Source organism: Enhydra lutris, unplaced genomic scaffold (genome assembly GCF_002288905.1).
Source record: "Enhydra lutris kenyoni isolate GAN:26980312 unplaced genomic scaffold, ASM228890v2 scaffoldscaffold94, whole genome shotgun sequence".
Lineage (NCBI taxonomy): Eukaryota > Metazoa > Chordata > Mammalia > Carnivora > Mustelidae > Enhydra > Enhydra lutris.
In genome coordinates, this window is record NW_019154178.1 from 2,088,633 (window position 1) to 2,103,858 (window position 15,226).

The following is a 15,226-nucleotide window of genomic DNA, read 5'->3' on the forward strand; positions in this document are numbered from 1 at the left end:
CCCAGCAGGCGTCCTCCTCACTGTGTGGAGTTTGGCTGGGGAGCGAGGGGGAGGGGAGGAGCACAGAGAGCCGCGAGGGACAAGCGCTCCGGGGGACCGTCCGTGCCCCAGGGGCCCATCGGCTTCGTCTTTCCTCCTTGGAGGCCCCCACGGCTGGCCAGGGTGGGCGGGTCATGGGGAGGCCCCTGAGCTGGGGCAGAAGGATGACAGCCCAGATGGCAGTAGGATACCCTGTCCTGTCAGCCCTGGTGGGGATGGGGGGCTTGGGGGAGAGCTGAGGCCACATCCTCCCTCCACGCCCTGGGGCCTCAGCTCCCAGCCCTGTGCTGGCCCAGATCCAGTTCCTGAACTGGAGCCTCCCCAGCAGTCCTCAAAGGGACCTGAAAACCTGTCAGGAAAGGGACGAGCCCTGGCGTGCCCTGGTTCAGTCTGGACCGTCATTCTGCACGCGGCTGCCAGCATTTTCCACCAGGCCCTCCACTTCTGGTCCTTCCTTGACCACAGCTGCATCTCCAGGCTTGAAAACGTCGCCTGCTCCAGCTCAGGCTGGCTGCTGCTCTCTGCTACATGGAGGAGGGCTTCCTGGAGGAAGGGACCAACTGAGCTCTCTCTCGGGGGAGGCGGCTAGCCAGGCAGCTTCCGGGGGAGGAACTGTGGGGGGGCCCACCCAGAGGTCCCTGAGAAAGGAGGGACAAGGCGGGGACCGCCCCTCAAAAGCACCCTGGGACAGGTGGTCCTCTGCTCCATGTCCCCCACGAAGCCTCCCGTGGCCTGGAGACAGTGCTGCGCTCAGTGCTCAGGGGACTCGGTCCAAGCCTGAGCTGTCCCGAGCCAGATGCCTGGTTTGTCCTCACTTTTCCTCCTCTCCCTCCCATACCCGGTCCTGAGGGCCAGCAGGCTGCTGGGCACCCCACGGACTGTGCCATGAGGAAGCCAACCATCACTTGTGGTTGGGATGAGGGCGATGGGGGGGTTGGGAGTGACAGGGGACAGGGGTGATGGTCCCATCACTGCTGTCTGGCCGGGAGCTCAGAGGGCAGGAAACACGGGTGTCTAAGGAGCCTCTCCCCCATCTGGCCTGCAGCCCCACTCAGCGCCACTGCTCCCCCGCAAGGTGGCCCATCCCTCCAGTCTGGGTCAACAGAGATGGCAGGGACAGGGCCAAGGGGGCTCTTTCCTCACCCCTTCAGGACAAATAGGACTCTGCTCCTCAGGGAATCCCCCTCTGGTCACCACCATTATCACTCTCAACGCAAGACAATCAGATGCTCGTCCGCTCGTGAACTGCATGCAGCCCGAGCTCTGGGGACCTCGAGGACACTGGGCCCTCGTGCTCCTCCAGGGACGCACTGATGGGGTTGACGGTCCATGCGGAGGTCGGCGTGGAAGCCCGCAAGACACTAAGGGAAGGGCTTCTGGAAGTGGCTACTGCTCTGGCTTCGCATAACTCTGTCCGTCCAGGGAGGCTCTCCGGTGCCTCAGGGCCTGTGTGGCTGGAGCCCTCCGGCCACCGCAGCTCGCCTGACCTCTGAAGGACCTGGCCTGAACATGGCAGCCTGGGAAAGGCCTGAGCTGTGCCGTTGGGATTCACATCACGGCATGCGCCCTGGCTCGGGGAGGAATTAGACACGGCGTGGGTGTCCGAAGTGTGGGTCGGTGGCTCGGCAGGTGCCCCGCCTCACCCCAATATTTCTCTCCCACCATCAGGACCCCTGCCCGCCGCCTCCCGGCTCCGCGCCCCAGCCCCTTTGTCTGGCCCTGCAGCCCGCCCCCGTGCACCCCGGCCCGTGCACCACGGAGGCCGCCACCGCCCCGGCGGGAACAATGCGGGCCAATGTCTCCGGCAGGCGAGCCCGGCTATGCAAATGCCCCGGCCTGTGAGAATTCCCCTCCACCGGCTTCCACCGCCTGAAAGGGGCCGGCAGCCACCGCATAGAGATGAGCTGTCATCCCCGCGCTGGGACAGAGCGCCATTGTCTCCGCGGCACAGTCTGATCACCAGCCTCGGCCCCAGGCAGAGGTGACCCCAACCTGTCCCCTCTGCACCTACTCCTTGCCCCAAACAGGCTTGACTTGGGGGTCAGACTGCAGTGGGCCCCCCATTTCCCGCCCCCTGCTCACTAGCCTGGCCCGCTGGGGTTCCTTCCCTTGGGGCTTCAACCTGGCCTGGTGGGTGGGGCTCTTCCCGCTCTCCCTACCTGTCCACAGAGCCCTGACCCCTGTCGCCATCCATTCTCTCACATCACGGGGACTCCGTGGACTCTCACAGCCGATTCCTGTCCAGAGCCTCGAGGGGATCGCTCGTGGTTTCCCCAAAGCAGGGTACTGGACAGAGATAACCCCAGGAGTCCTCCCTGACCCCTGCGCCCCAGACCTAGTGCAGGCCACCCTTCCTGCCCGCCCCCTCCTGTCCACCACATTTAGGGGCCCCGTCTGGCCTGGGAGAAAGGTGCACGGCGGCAGGACTGACAGACGCACGGTCCCTCCCGCAAGTGAAACAGGTGCGCCCCTCCACCCCCAGCCCAGGGGCCTGTGTCCGGCTCACGCGTGGAACTGGCCAAACCCTGGGTTGAAATGCTCAGATGGGGGCGTCTGGCTGGCTCAGAGTCTTGACTACGGGGTCCTGAGTTCAAACCCCACCTGGAATGTAGAGTTTTACTTACAAAAATACTCAGACAGTGGGTGAGGGAGCTCCGGGCTGGGAGCAGAGTCCCTTCCGGGGAGGGGCAGGAGCCCTGCTCCAGGGCGCCCAGGCTGAGCTCTGGCTCACGGGCTTGAGGCTGGACAAGGCGCAGGGCCCGAGCCCACCCTTCCCAGACCTCCATGCAGACTTGTGAAGGACGGCGCCCGCCACTCGGGTGAGAAGCTCTTTTAGGGCTGGTGCTGAACCCTTGAAACAGGGATACACCTGGGACTCCTCAGACTCTTGGGGCAGAATCGGTGGGGCCACACCAAAAGGAAAGCTGTCCTGGGAAACCCAGGCCTCTGGTCCCGGAAGGCGAGAGGCCCCGATGGGGGAGGGGGGAGAAGACAGAGACACTGCCTGAGGATTCTCTGGGCCGGCCCAGCCTTCCACCCCTGGCCTCCCCAGGGACGCAGGAACAATGTGCCCAGCCACCTCACCCTAGGGGGATGGGGCATGGCCTCCTGGGCTGGCATTTGGGATGATCTAAGTTAAGAGGAGAGTCGGGGTCAGGGGCCCGGGACTGGGAGCTGAGGGGTGCCGTGGGACCCAGGAAGCAGCCAGACTTCTGCCGGCCCCCAGCCCCCACCTCTGCGACTGGGCCCCCCGCAGCTCCTCACCCAGCTGCTCTTTTGTCCCCGTCTCTGGGCCGACCCAGAATTCCTCCAGAGCATTCTGACCCGGGCTGCCCTGATTCCTGTTGCCACCTCGGGAAGAAGGCAAACCCTTGTCCTCACGCACATGTACATGCGGCTGGGGCCCCCACCGGCCCGAACCCCAGAGCGCGGCTGCCCTCCCACGAGGACATTTGCAGGTGGCACCTCATGTTGGCCAGTGCCGGAAGAGCAGCAACCCGAGCTCCCGGCTCGGACTTCTGGGGCTCCCTGGGACCTGCTCGGCTGGTCTCTGGGGCCCCAAGCAGGCCTCGCTTGGCTTGAGGCTGAGAGAGGAAGTGGCTTTGTTGTCCCTGGGCATCTCCCGGGTTCGCAAACTCGCTTTCCCACCCTGCTCTTCTTGGCAGGAGAGCCCTCGGCTGGAGGGGCTGCCCCCGCCCAGTGTCCCCTCCGTCCTCGCTCACACCATCCACTCTCCGTCTCCCCAGAGCAGGAATGTGGCTCCGGGACACTGTGGGGCTTGTTCCCAATCCCCTTCTAGCTCATTTCACTCAGGCTTTTACAGACTCGCCTTCCTCCCACGGGCTGCTGTCTGGTTCTGGCTCTCCCCAGAAGTCTCCCCTCCTCCCTGCAATTCCTCACGCTTCATTTTGTCCCAACACCATCTGAGGAGGCTGCGCCCCGGGGGGTCGAGGAACCCCCGGGCGGGAGCTGGCGGTGGGGAGCAGGGTCCCCCTTCTCCCCAGCTCTGCGGGCCGCTCCCAGCTGGACCCCACGCAGTGCACAGTGGCTGCCAGCCTCCGGCCCACGCCCGCCCTTCCGTCCACGCCCCGCGAGCCTCGGATTAGCACCGGGCTTCTTGTTGACAATTGCTAATGCAGACCCTTAATACCTGTGGTCACTGATGCCCAAGCCAGCAGGCTGCGTGGTCTCCCAGACTGCAGGTGGGCTCTGGCCTGCCTCCGTCCTGGACTCCACGTCCCCCCACCGAGCAGGTGTCCATGGGCACAGAGGCTCCGAGGGGCTTAGCTGGGGAATGGAGGGAGCCCCAGGACTGGAACCAGGGAGAGAGAGGCGAACGGCAGGGCCATGTGAAGCCAGCGCCCTTCTTCCCCGGAACATTCGGGGGTAGCTCGGGATGGAGGTCCCAACAACCCACGGCCCCTAGGGGCCCCATTTGCCTTAACCCTGGTGGCGCAGTGTTTGGATTTCTCCCTCTGAGGCTAGAGCACCCTCTCCTGAGACAGCACAACCCTGTGGAAGGGAGCAATGGGCTAGAATGGGAGCCGGCCAGGTGCCAGGCCTTCGGAACGCCCGGAATGCCGGTGCAGAAAAGCCGGCCTTCGCTCTGGGGGGAGGGTCGCTAAGCCCTCCGAACTGCCTGGGGTCGGCGCCCTCTGTAGGCCCCCCTCACAGGGTGTGATGCGCTGTTTATCGGTTCACCCCAAATGGACTGTGGGCGCCTTGAGGACAGCGTGTGCCGGGCGCTCTGCCTCTCCCTCTCCCCCCGACCTCCAGCCTTGGCCACTGGCCACGGAGCAGGACGGACCCAGTCAGGGGCAGGAGAGTAGGCTGAGCCCTCAGCGGGCGCTCGGGCCAGTGGAAGGTGGCCTGGCAGGCCCGGCCAGGTACCCCTCTGGCCCGGCCGGGCATCAGTACCCCCTCCCTGTGCACTCACACCCTGAGAAGTGGCCCCAGGCGGCCCAGGAGAGCTTGGGAAGAGCCCCTCCCCCCCACACCTGCTTCCCTCCATTCTTCTCTGCTCGGACTTCAATGTCTTGACTTTTTCCTATGGCTTTTGAGGGAAGGATTCACCAAGACTTCAGTCTGCCCCAACTCAGAAGAAGGGGGGTCCTGAAAACAAAACCCCAAACCCCTGCAACAACCTTAAAGTAGGAGAGATTGGCTGGAAGGCTTTTAATCCCTTAATCCCTCTCAGATGGGCCTTGAGACGCTAATGATTTTCCTAATTATTCCCTCCCATTTTCCCATCGCTCTGTAAGGGCTTTGGAGAGAAGTGAAATTCTGAGTGAGGGGGTGGATGAATGGCGGACCCACCTCCCCCAAATTAAGCGGGAGTCCAGGCGGCTGGAGAGGTGGGGGAAGGGCCAGGAGTGCTCCAGCTGGGGACTCGGGCTCCCCTGCCCCTGGGACAATGGGGGCGGTGGAGTCGGGCTCCCGAGAGGGCCAGGTGTGGGGCTGGGGTCCCTCAGTGTGAATGGCCCATTATCCTGCCCCAAGGATGGGAGTTGAGGGTCTCTTTATGTCCCCTAGGAAAGGCCCCTCTGGGTGATAATCACCCTGGGAGGGAGGTGGAGGTGGTGATAAGGGTCTTTAAAGGGGACCAAGCCTCTTGAGAGAACAGGGGCCATTCAGGCTCCAGGCTCCCCTTGTTTCCAGCAGCCTGGGATCCTGTGGCCCATCCACGGCAGGTGGCGGTGAGGGGCGGACCATGAACATGGCCAGTCTCTGGGCTCAGCCAACCCCCCATCACCGTGGCTGGCTAGCCGGCAGTGGCCTTCTGCAGGAGACCTCCCCCACGCCCCGTCCTGACCCCCACCCTGGCTTGGGTGCCTCGGGGCTCTGGTCTCATCGTCACACCACGGAGTCACTGAGTTTCTCTAGGACCAGACGTGCGGAGAGCCGACCCTGGACCTGCCTCCCAGCAGCACCTTCATGAAACCCTCTGAGGGCTGCACCTCCCCTCCTCCAGACTCCCTGCAGGATGAGGCCCCAGCCCCTTTCACAGACAGAGAAACTAAGGTTCTGAGCAGTTCGGAGACTAGTGAAATGCTACACAGCCGGCCACCAAGGGAGGTGGGAGCCGCGTGTCGCATCCCAGGCCCAGGGCTCCAGGCCCCTGGCTGTCTGTCCCCCTGCCTGGAACTCGGGCCACGCGGCTTTCTGGAGCCCTACGCCTGGGCCATTGGGAAGGGAGAGTGTGGACTTGCTTCAAAACCTCAGCTCTGAGCCTAGCCGAGGGGGTGTGGGGGGAGCTGGCGCAGAGGGAAGAGAGGCGGATGGGGGGCCATGGGGCTCCTCACACTGGCCTGCGTGGTTTGTGTTTACGGACGATTTTTCACAAGACGAAGTTGAACAAAATCTGGCCTTCCATAAGCACCTTATTTGAAACTGTGATTCACCTCCTGACCCTGCCTGCCCTGCTGCTCCCCTTTTCCTGATCTATTTTTCTCCAGGTCATTTATGATGGGAATAGCCGGTCATGTCACTCTCCCGCAGTGGCCTCATGAGGCCCCAGGCTCTGGGGTCTGGGTGCGCCAGCCAGCGCTCCCCATCATGAGCCGGGTTTGCCTCTGAAGGCCCTTGGCCCCGCTGAGGTAGAGAAAGGGCGGCCTGCGGGCTGGGGTTTCTGGCCTGTGGGGTCCTTGAGCACCTGGAGCCATAGCCCACGGGTCCTTCCCGGTCCCCTCCAGCCTGGGCGAAACCCCCCGAGTGTCCCATTATGCACATTCACTTCCCACTTTGTTGGGCCTTTTGTCAGCGGGCTTGGGAGTGTGAGGGGCTATTACCACAGGCCTCATTATCCCCAGCCAGAGCAGTAACGAGGGGTCCCCTCCACAGGCCTGCACACGGCGCAGGGTCCCTCCCATTTAATAACGGCAATGATAGCCTCGCTCGGAGCCCTGCTCGGGCCCTGCTGTGCTGGGCACTCCACTTCCATTATCACAGACCGGGCCCCCTTTCCCCTCAGCAAGGCAGCCAGCCCCGGGGGAGGAAGGGCCGGCAGGGCCCAGGCCCCAGAGGGAGGACACACAGACGTGCGGAGAGGGCAAGTGGGCCCACGGGGGCCTGGCAGCAGGGACGGGAGCCACCAGGCCACCACTGTCCCCTCATGGGGCCGGTGCAGGCTCAGGGAGCGCGTACGTGGAGCTGGTGAGAAGTCAGGCTCTGCCCTCAACGCCAGCTGGCTAGGGAGGGTGCTGCTGCTCTGGGGCCCGGTCCCAGAAGGCCCCGGGGACCTGGGCGGAGCGCGGAGGACACTGATCAGGCCCAGGTACCTGGGAGGGATGCCAGCAGAGGCCGGAGGAGGGGAGAGGCAGACAGAAGGAACCGAAATCCCACTCTTGCCTCCCAAATGAAGCACCTCAGGCTTTGCTACTCTGGCCTTTGGGGTGAAGCACTATCCTTCCCCAGCCTTTAAAAAAGATGCAATAACCAATATTTGAAACGTAATTGTTTCTGAATAATTCCTTCTTGACACTCTGGAGGCACAAAGGGTAAACTAGACGGCACGGAGTTTCTCTTGGACCTGTCTCCGCCCCACGTCCCGTCCGTCCCCAGCTGCTTGGGACCCTCCCAGGGCTACTTGGGTCAGGCCCTTCGGTTTCTAGAAATAAGCCCCATGCCTGTGTTTCCCCAGCGTGTGTCACACCCTCTCAGCCAGAGAATGCGGGAGGGGAGCCTGGGGACGGAGGGGATAGGAGGACCTCTCAGAAGGGCAGAGAAGGGGCGGAGGGGGCACCTGAGGGGCTTTGTCAGTGGAGCGTCTGCCTTTGGTTCAGGTCAAGATCTCAGGGTCCTGGGATCAAGTCCCAGGTCTATCTGTCTGTTGGGCTTCCTGCTCCGCGGGGAGCCTGCTTCTCCCTCTCCCTCTGCCCCTCTCCCCGGCTTGTGTGCACGCTCTCTCTCTCTCCAATAAATAAATAAAGACTTTAAAAAATTTTTAAAAAGGAGCAGAAGGGCTGGCTGTCCCAGAACTGGAACAGAGTGTGCGAGGGCTCCACTGTGTGGCACCTTCCATGTGCCCAGGTCTCTTTCTGCCTGAGAGTCAAGGAGGGGCCTGGGCCCCCATAGCGGGGGCTCAGGGGCTGCACCCCGCACGCTTGGACCCTCAGCCTGAGGTCTCTTGGGGTCTGGAGAGGGTGTGTCCCTCTGTCCCTTCCTGGAAAGGCTGGGTCTGAAGGGAACCCCCCCTGGTCGTTGGGACCCCCAGCTCCAGGGTCTTGTCCTGGCGGGGGACACGACTTTACTGTGGTTGTGAGGGTTATGTACGTTTGTAAAGTATGTAGTAAAATGCGTGACACAGAGTACACCCTGACCGCCGTCTTAAGGGCTCCGCTCTGTCCGGACCTAAGCGCCCCCTTTGTTCATTCCTGGCCTGGAAGCACTTCTCCTGCCCACAGAGCTCTGTGACGCAGCTTCATCTTGGGAACTCCGGGAGGGCAGCGGTAGGGAGGCCTCTGCCGTGTGGTCCCTGGATCTGGGGTGTTCAAGCTGAGGCCCCGCCCCTCCTGGCCCCTCCTGGCCCGGTGCACTCTCCCCTCTTCCTCTTCCCGCCTGCCCCCCCTTGAAAAACCCACCCCGCTCATTAGAGCCCCTCGAAAGTGCTGGTGTGAAGCGGCAATTAGATCGTTAGCCCCAGCCCACCTGCTCGGCCTGCAAACGCCTTTTAATTGTAATCCCTTAATCTCCCTCAGATGGCTAGCGAGCCTGGCTCTAGGGCTTTTGCCCCAACAGCCCCTTTCCCCCTCCCTCCGCCACGTCCCCCAATTAAGGGGTCCTCTAGGCAGAGAGTGCCTTTCCCAGGCCTGGGAGGAGGAGCGTCCTGCCCTGGCTCCCTGTCATGAGAAGTGGCCCCAGATGGCGGGCCAGCCCCCCTGAAGTTCCCATAGGTGTAGCTGAACCCCCTTGGGCTGCCTGTCTCGTGCCCTGCTTTCTCTGCCCACAGGGAAGCCGCCCCCTGGCCTCTTCACGGTGATATCTACTTTCTTGTCCACCTAGCCCTGCCCGCCGCCCAGGCCAGCCCCGGGCTTGTGCTGCAGTGGACCCAAGGGCCCAGCCCGGCCCCGGGGACAGCTCCAGAGGGACCCCCAGCTGACCTCCGCAGACCACAGCCTTGTCCCCCAGCCTCCTGCCTACTCCGGGTTCTGGCACCTCGGCTGAGGGGCTGGCGGAACACTGTGCCTGAGCTCTGAGCAGGGCAGGGACAGGAGGAGGGACAAGGTGACCCAGCATGGGGCCCAGGCTTCAGCCGAGCCTGGATGAAGCGCTTTCCTGGGAAAGTTCTGTCACTAATTGACTTGCAAATGCCTTGTTTGTCCCCAGATTCATAATTAGTGCTAAGGATTTCTAGGGCCCCATCCTGAAGGGGCTTTTTTTGGGGCAGCCTGCCCCTCTCCCCTCGCTGAGGTCGACTGGGCTGGGGGTGGGCAAAGCCCGGCACTGGTGCCCAGCTGCTGCCTGGCGTTCCCACGACTCTGGTGCCAGCGTGTGAAAGGAGGGGTGTGGGAGGTGCTGGGGCTCCCCGCCATCCACCAGCCGGGACTGGGGCCAAAGCCCTGAGGCTCCAGGAAACGACAGAGCTGGGGAGTGGGCAGCAGCGGTCTCGAGTGGGGGGCCGGCTGGCACCCCCAGGAAGGAGAGCCCAGCCGGTGCTGGCGACTGGCATTGGCGGGGCCTCTGGCGACAGGAACAGGCCAACAAGGGGCCTCTCTTCCCCGCGGCTTCCCCACAAAGACCTTGGCTGCACCACTGGACGTGGGGGGCCGGGGGCCACCGGACAGAGAGGAGAGGCTATTCTCAAAGTCACCCCCACTCCCGGCCACTGCACTCCAAGGAAGGGGCCCTGGGCTGGGGTCCCAGTGCCCCGGGTTCAGGCTCAGCTGGGACTGGGATCTGCTGAGGGAGAAGAGCAAATCTCCCAAGATCCTGGCCTCAGTTTCCCCCACGGCATTATCCCTGGCATCCTTCACACACCTGATGTCCCCCTCCTGGTGTCTCCCCTCTCTGCTGCCCCAAGCAGCCTACCCCACCCTCCGCTGCCAGTTCCCAGCCGGGGCCCCTAGGCCAAGCACAGGCCCTGACCTTGAACACCTTTCATCCTCCCAGAGGGCAGGACGAGCTGTCCCAGGGTCTGCCTGCAGGGAAGACGTAGGCAGGTTCTAAGCCGTGGAGCTGGATAGGCCAGGGCCTGCCATTTGCAAACAGGGAGTCCTGGACACATCTGTCGGCCTGGGGGGCCTCACTCGGCAGGACCCAAGGGGACCCAGCAGGCCTGGCACGGAGTGGCTGCCCAGCCTCCAGTCTAAGTTCTTTCTTAGCTGCCGGGCTCCCGGCTTTCTGTGGGCCTGTTCCCCTCCGGCTGTGTTCTGTCCTCGTCCGCCCCCCATCTTCTTTGCCTGGCTCGCCCCACCGCCCCTCTACATTCCCCGTTTCCTCTCCAGCTCCTTGCCCACTTTGCTTGGGTGAGTCCTTCCTGAAGTCTAACCCTCTTCGCAGGTTGCCTCTCCCCAGACTGGCCTCTTTCCGGGCAGCCCCGCAGCTGGGGCCCTGCAGGAAGGGGCGTGGGCTGCGTGCTAACCCGGAGAGGAGGAGGCCTTTTTCCTCATCTGCATACAGACGGGCCGTCAGCATACAGACGGACTCATCTGCATACACTCCGTGGGGCTCCGAGAGCACATTCCGAAGTGCCCCGCCAGGCCCCTCCCAGCCCAGTGCTGGCATCCCTGGCGAGGGAGCGCCCCCACCCCGCCGCCCCTGTCTGGGTCAGGGTCTTTCTGCCTCCCAACGGCACACACACGGCACACACGCTCCCAGGCTCCTCTCACACCTGCTGGGCCCACGCCCTGCCCTTCCTTCCTGTGCAGAGCCCTCCCTCCGCCGCCTGCCGCCATCCCATCCCCAACGACTGCACCCGGAGTCTCCTTCCCAGGCCCGGAGGCCACCGGTGCAGGCAGAGGGCTGGCCCCCATCCTTGGCTGCCTCCCCCACCCAGGGCCCCAGCACCCAGAGGGTAAAGGGCTGTGAAGACTGATGCTCAGGGCGGGGTGGGGGGCAGATCCCCAGCGACTTCCTTCCTGCTGACCCTGGAGCCCAGCAGGCCCCGGTTCCATTCACCCCTCCTCCCCAGCGACTGTCCTGGGGATGGGGGGCTGCTGGGGATCCTCGCAAGGCCAGACAGCAGAAAGGGTCCTGAAAGGAGGGCTGGGAACCTTAGAGGCCCTGGCCAGGCGTCAGGAGGTGCTTAAATAAGCCGCGTCGTGGTACCAATGGAATGGCCTCTTCTTGGCTGTGTACTGGGCCTTGGCCAGCCCTCTGAGACCTGTCCTTGCGGGAGACCCTGGGGTGTGGTGAGGGTGGGGGGCTTCTGTAGCCTTCCTCCTGTCCCACGTCCGTTTCCTCTGCGAAATGAAGACTGGGACAAGACCAGGTGACTTTCATGTGTCCCTTCTTCCTGGACACAGTGCGCAGGTGCCCAGCTGGCGCTCTGGATGCACCTTCAGCAGATGCCAGGGTCCCTGGGCTTCGTCTTGCCCTCAGGCTAGGAGGCCCGGTTTAGGGAGCTAAAAGTGCAGTGGTCAGTGTTTCTACGGGGGGGTTGTAGACACACGTGCGTACATGCATATGGAGTGTTTCGGGGAGGATACGGGGACGGTGGTTGCCTTGTGGAGAGGAGGGGGGTGCCTGGGGACGGGGCGGGAAGAAGACATACTTTCCCTTTTGTGCTGCTGGAAGTGTACCATGGTTCCTATCTTCAGCATTTTTATTTAGGAAGATTCCAGGTTTCAGACTATCGTTCCACAGAGGGGCTGTGGTTAGGTGGGAGGAAGAACTTCTTAGTGGGCGACAGAGATCTTAGAAGGTGCCGGCAGTCCGACTCCCAACACTTCACAGCAGGAGCTCTGCGGACAGGGAGGGGCCTATCTTTTGGGGGAATGCGTTGGATACGGATGCATCATCAGGGACATGGGGTAAGAGCACAGTCGCAGCCCCCTCTTACTGCAGGTCCCCTGCCCCCAGGTTCCCACCAAGGTCTTGTTGGGTCGTCCTACCCACCATCTAACCCGCATCCCTTTTGCTAAGTATTTCCCTCCCTTCTGTGTCTACAGAGGAAGCAGGAGTGGCTGCTCTTTCTCTGGTCTGTTCAGACAGAGGACGTCTGTGAAGAAGGGCCCCTTTGTGGAGGAGAGAGAGGGCCACCCAGGGACCCCCCACACAGGCACTCCGGGCAGCAAGCCCAGCCTCTCCCGTTCTCTTGGTCCTGGTGGTGGTTCCAGTTCAGCCGGGAGCATCTGCCCATCGCTCTGAGTTGGGCCCGGCCAGAGCCTGGGAGGCATCACCAGGAGCCCTGGGGCAGCTGGGAAAGGGAGAAGCAGCCAAGGAGGACTTCAGTCCCCACACCTGGGGTGTGTCTTCATGAGGCTTTCCTCTTCTGCTGCAACAGCGGCCCCCACAGCAAGGGTCTCTCGGGGGGAGCCCTCCCCTCACATCCTACCCAGGTACATCATGACCACCAGGACTGGCTCAACATTTAGGAATCTTTATTAGAGGAGATGGGACCCCCATCTCAGGACTGTCAGCTCAGACGACACGGGAGGGACCGGGCTGGGCCAGGTGGACAGCAGCAGGCATGGGAGCACGGGTGGAAAGAAGTCCTCTCCCCAGTGGCTCCAGGAGGAATGGGCAGCCCAGGCTGGAACCAGGGCCTGGCCAGTTCCATCCTGCTCAGAGGCTTCCTGGAGCAACTGGTCAGTTGACAGAGTTGAGCCTCATGCTTGGGTCAATCCCAGGCTTCTTGGAGCGAGCCCACACCCACTGGATGACACAGATCCTTCTTTTTGGTCTGAAAAGAAGTGTCAACAGTGAAGAAGGTTCTCTTTGGATGGAGACCTTGGAGGCACAGAACAGAATTCCAGGGACAACATCCAGTGGCCCTTGGGGCTCCCCTCCACCAAAAAGACAAGGGCCAGGGGTCCCCATGCCCGAGGGCTGAGTCCAGGTATCTCTTCCAGGAGCTCTACCCAGGGCCATGACAGGGCGAGGAACTCAGATCCCCAGCAGGTGAGAGGTGGGGCGGTGGCCAGGGGACTTGGCCGAAAGTGGGGAACAGGCTCCCTTTGGACAAAGACCAACCTGGGAGGATGCCGGTGGCTTCGACAGCAACCATAGCCTCTTCCCCGGTCCTGTCTTCGCCCGCAAGGGCGGTCTCAGCATCCCTTGGGCTTTGCCCCCAACAGGAGCTGTGAGGCCCCCGCCCATCCGTCACTCCATCACTCAGAGTGTGTTAGGAACCTGCTGTGCGGAAGCCACAGGGGAGGGAGGCAGCACGTGCAGGGGACCCCCCCAGGGCCCATCCAAAGCCCAGCCCAGCTTACTAGCCCGACTCTGGGCAAGTCACATGTCCTTCGTCAGGCTCCAGCTGCCCCTTTGCAAAGTGAGGGACAGTACCAGCCCGTTTCCAGGCCTGTTGGAAGATTGATGGAGAATGGGGCGGGGACTGGGGCACGGGCAAGCGGGTGCTGAATCCAGGTGGGCTCCCTTCTTCTCAGGGTAAAGCGAGCAGAACGGAGGAACAAAGCCCAGCCAGAGAGCTGTGCGTACTCTGGTATCAGGAGCGCTCATGGGGACACGGTGTCCCTCTCCTGCCAGCAGGACCTGGGAGCCGGTGGCTCTGGGGGGTCCCTCAAGTTCACTCCATCTGACTTCCCCAAGGGCTTTGAAGTGTGAAGAGAGACTCTCCGGAAGGGGAGGGGACCTGAGCCATGCCCCCACGATGCATCTCCCCTCCCTCAGATCAGATGGCCCAGCCTTACCTGCCCCCTGCCCTCTGTTCTCCACCTCACGACCCCAAACCCAGCCTTTGCAGGCCGCTAATCCTGACTGAGGCGGTACTCTGGAGGGGTGCGAATGTGGTGTGCCTTACCCATCACACGGGTAGCGCCCCGAGGGTGAGAGGACTCAGTCTCCCTCAAACCTGGGCTCCTCGAGGCCCCGACTTCCCTTGGCCCTCAGCCTGCCCTGGCTCCTAGAGGCCCCGGGGAGTAGGCCCCCTCCTCGGCACCCCAGCTGCGTCCGCCGGCCTCTCCCTCCCCAGCTCACTGTTGGCATTTCTGGGCCCAGAACCTCAGCCTACCTCAGAGCCCCATGAGCCCCAGGCTGGCTGGATTTGGGGGACAACAGAAGGGAAGGTGCGTGCCAGGGCTTGGGCAGGGGCAGTGGGGGAAGCTCAGAGCAGCACCCCCCCAGCCCATGGGGGAGGAGGAGTCCAGATGGAGCAGAATCCGCCTGCCCCACCCTCCCAGCCCAGAGGCAGCCAGCCAGCATCTCCTAGCAACGGTCCAGGAGCAGGGGGCTGGGAAGGGGGGCAGGGAAGCAGTGATGTCGTAAATCACCCCAGCCCCTCCCTGCCAGCCCACCCTGCCTCAGTGGAGAATGGCCTTTCTCGCTCCGCCTGTCCCTCATTCAAGATTCCCCCAGCAGAGCCGGCCCCTGCTCAGTGCCCCTTTGGGATGTCCTTCTGGGTCAAGGTGACCATTCCCTGCCTTCGGCCTGAGCTCCAGAGGGAGGGAGGATCGGGTCCCTGTCAACCTCCCGAGTGGCAGGAGCAGGGAGACTGCCTTCCTAGGGGAACCCCAGCCCCCCACCCTGAGGGCCTGGGACACTGTCACTTCCCAGTGGCCGCTGGCTCTTGCTTCTTTCTTTGGGTGGTTATGGGGCCAAGGAAGGGGAATTTCTAAGCATTTTGTGACACGGACTCCCCTTCTCTAGACAAGATTGCATTTACCATTATTATTATTATTATTGTTAACAGGCTCCCTGCCAACGTGGGGCTTGAACTCAGGACCCTGAGTTCGAGAGTCACACGTTCTGCTGACTGAGCCGGCCGGGTGCCCCTCTGAACAACAGCTCTTGGACGTGGATCTCCAAGTCTTGAAGGGTTCCTGGGACCTCACCAAGCTGGCCAGTGCCAGCAGCTGGAGTCTGGGAAGCCCGGGCTGGGCCACGACCGCACCTGGTGGCCGTGTGTTCCTTACCTCTCAAAGTCGCCGTGTCACGCCCAGGGTCGAAGGGTGCTTCGCTACAGATCGGGGTTAGGTCCTGGCAAGGACTTCCCAGGACAGGAATGTGCGGGATCATGGGACCTCCTGGTTGGAGAGAGGAAAAGCCTGTCGCAAGAGTAAGAAACTGG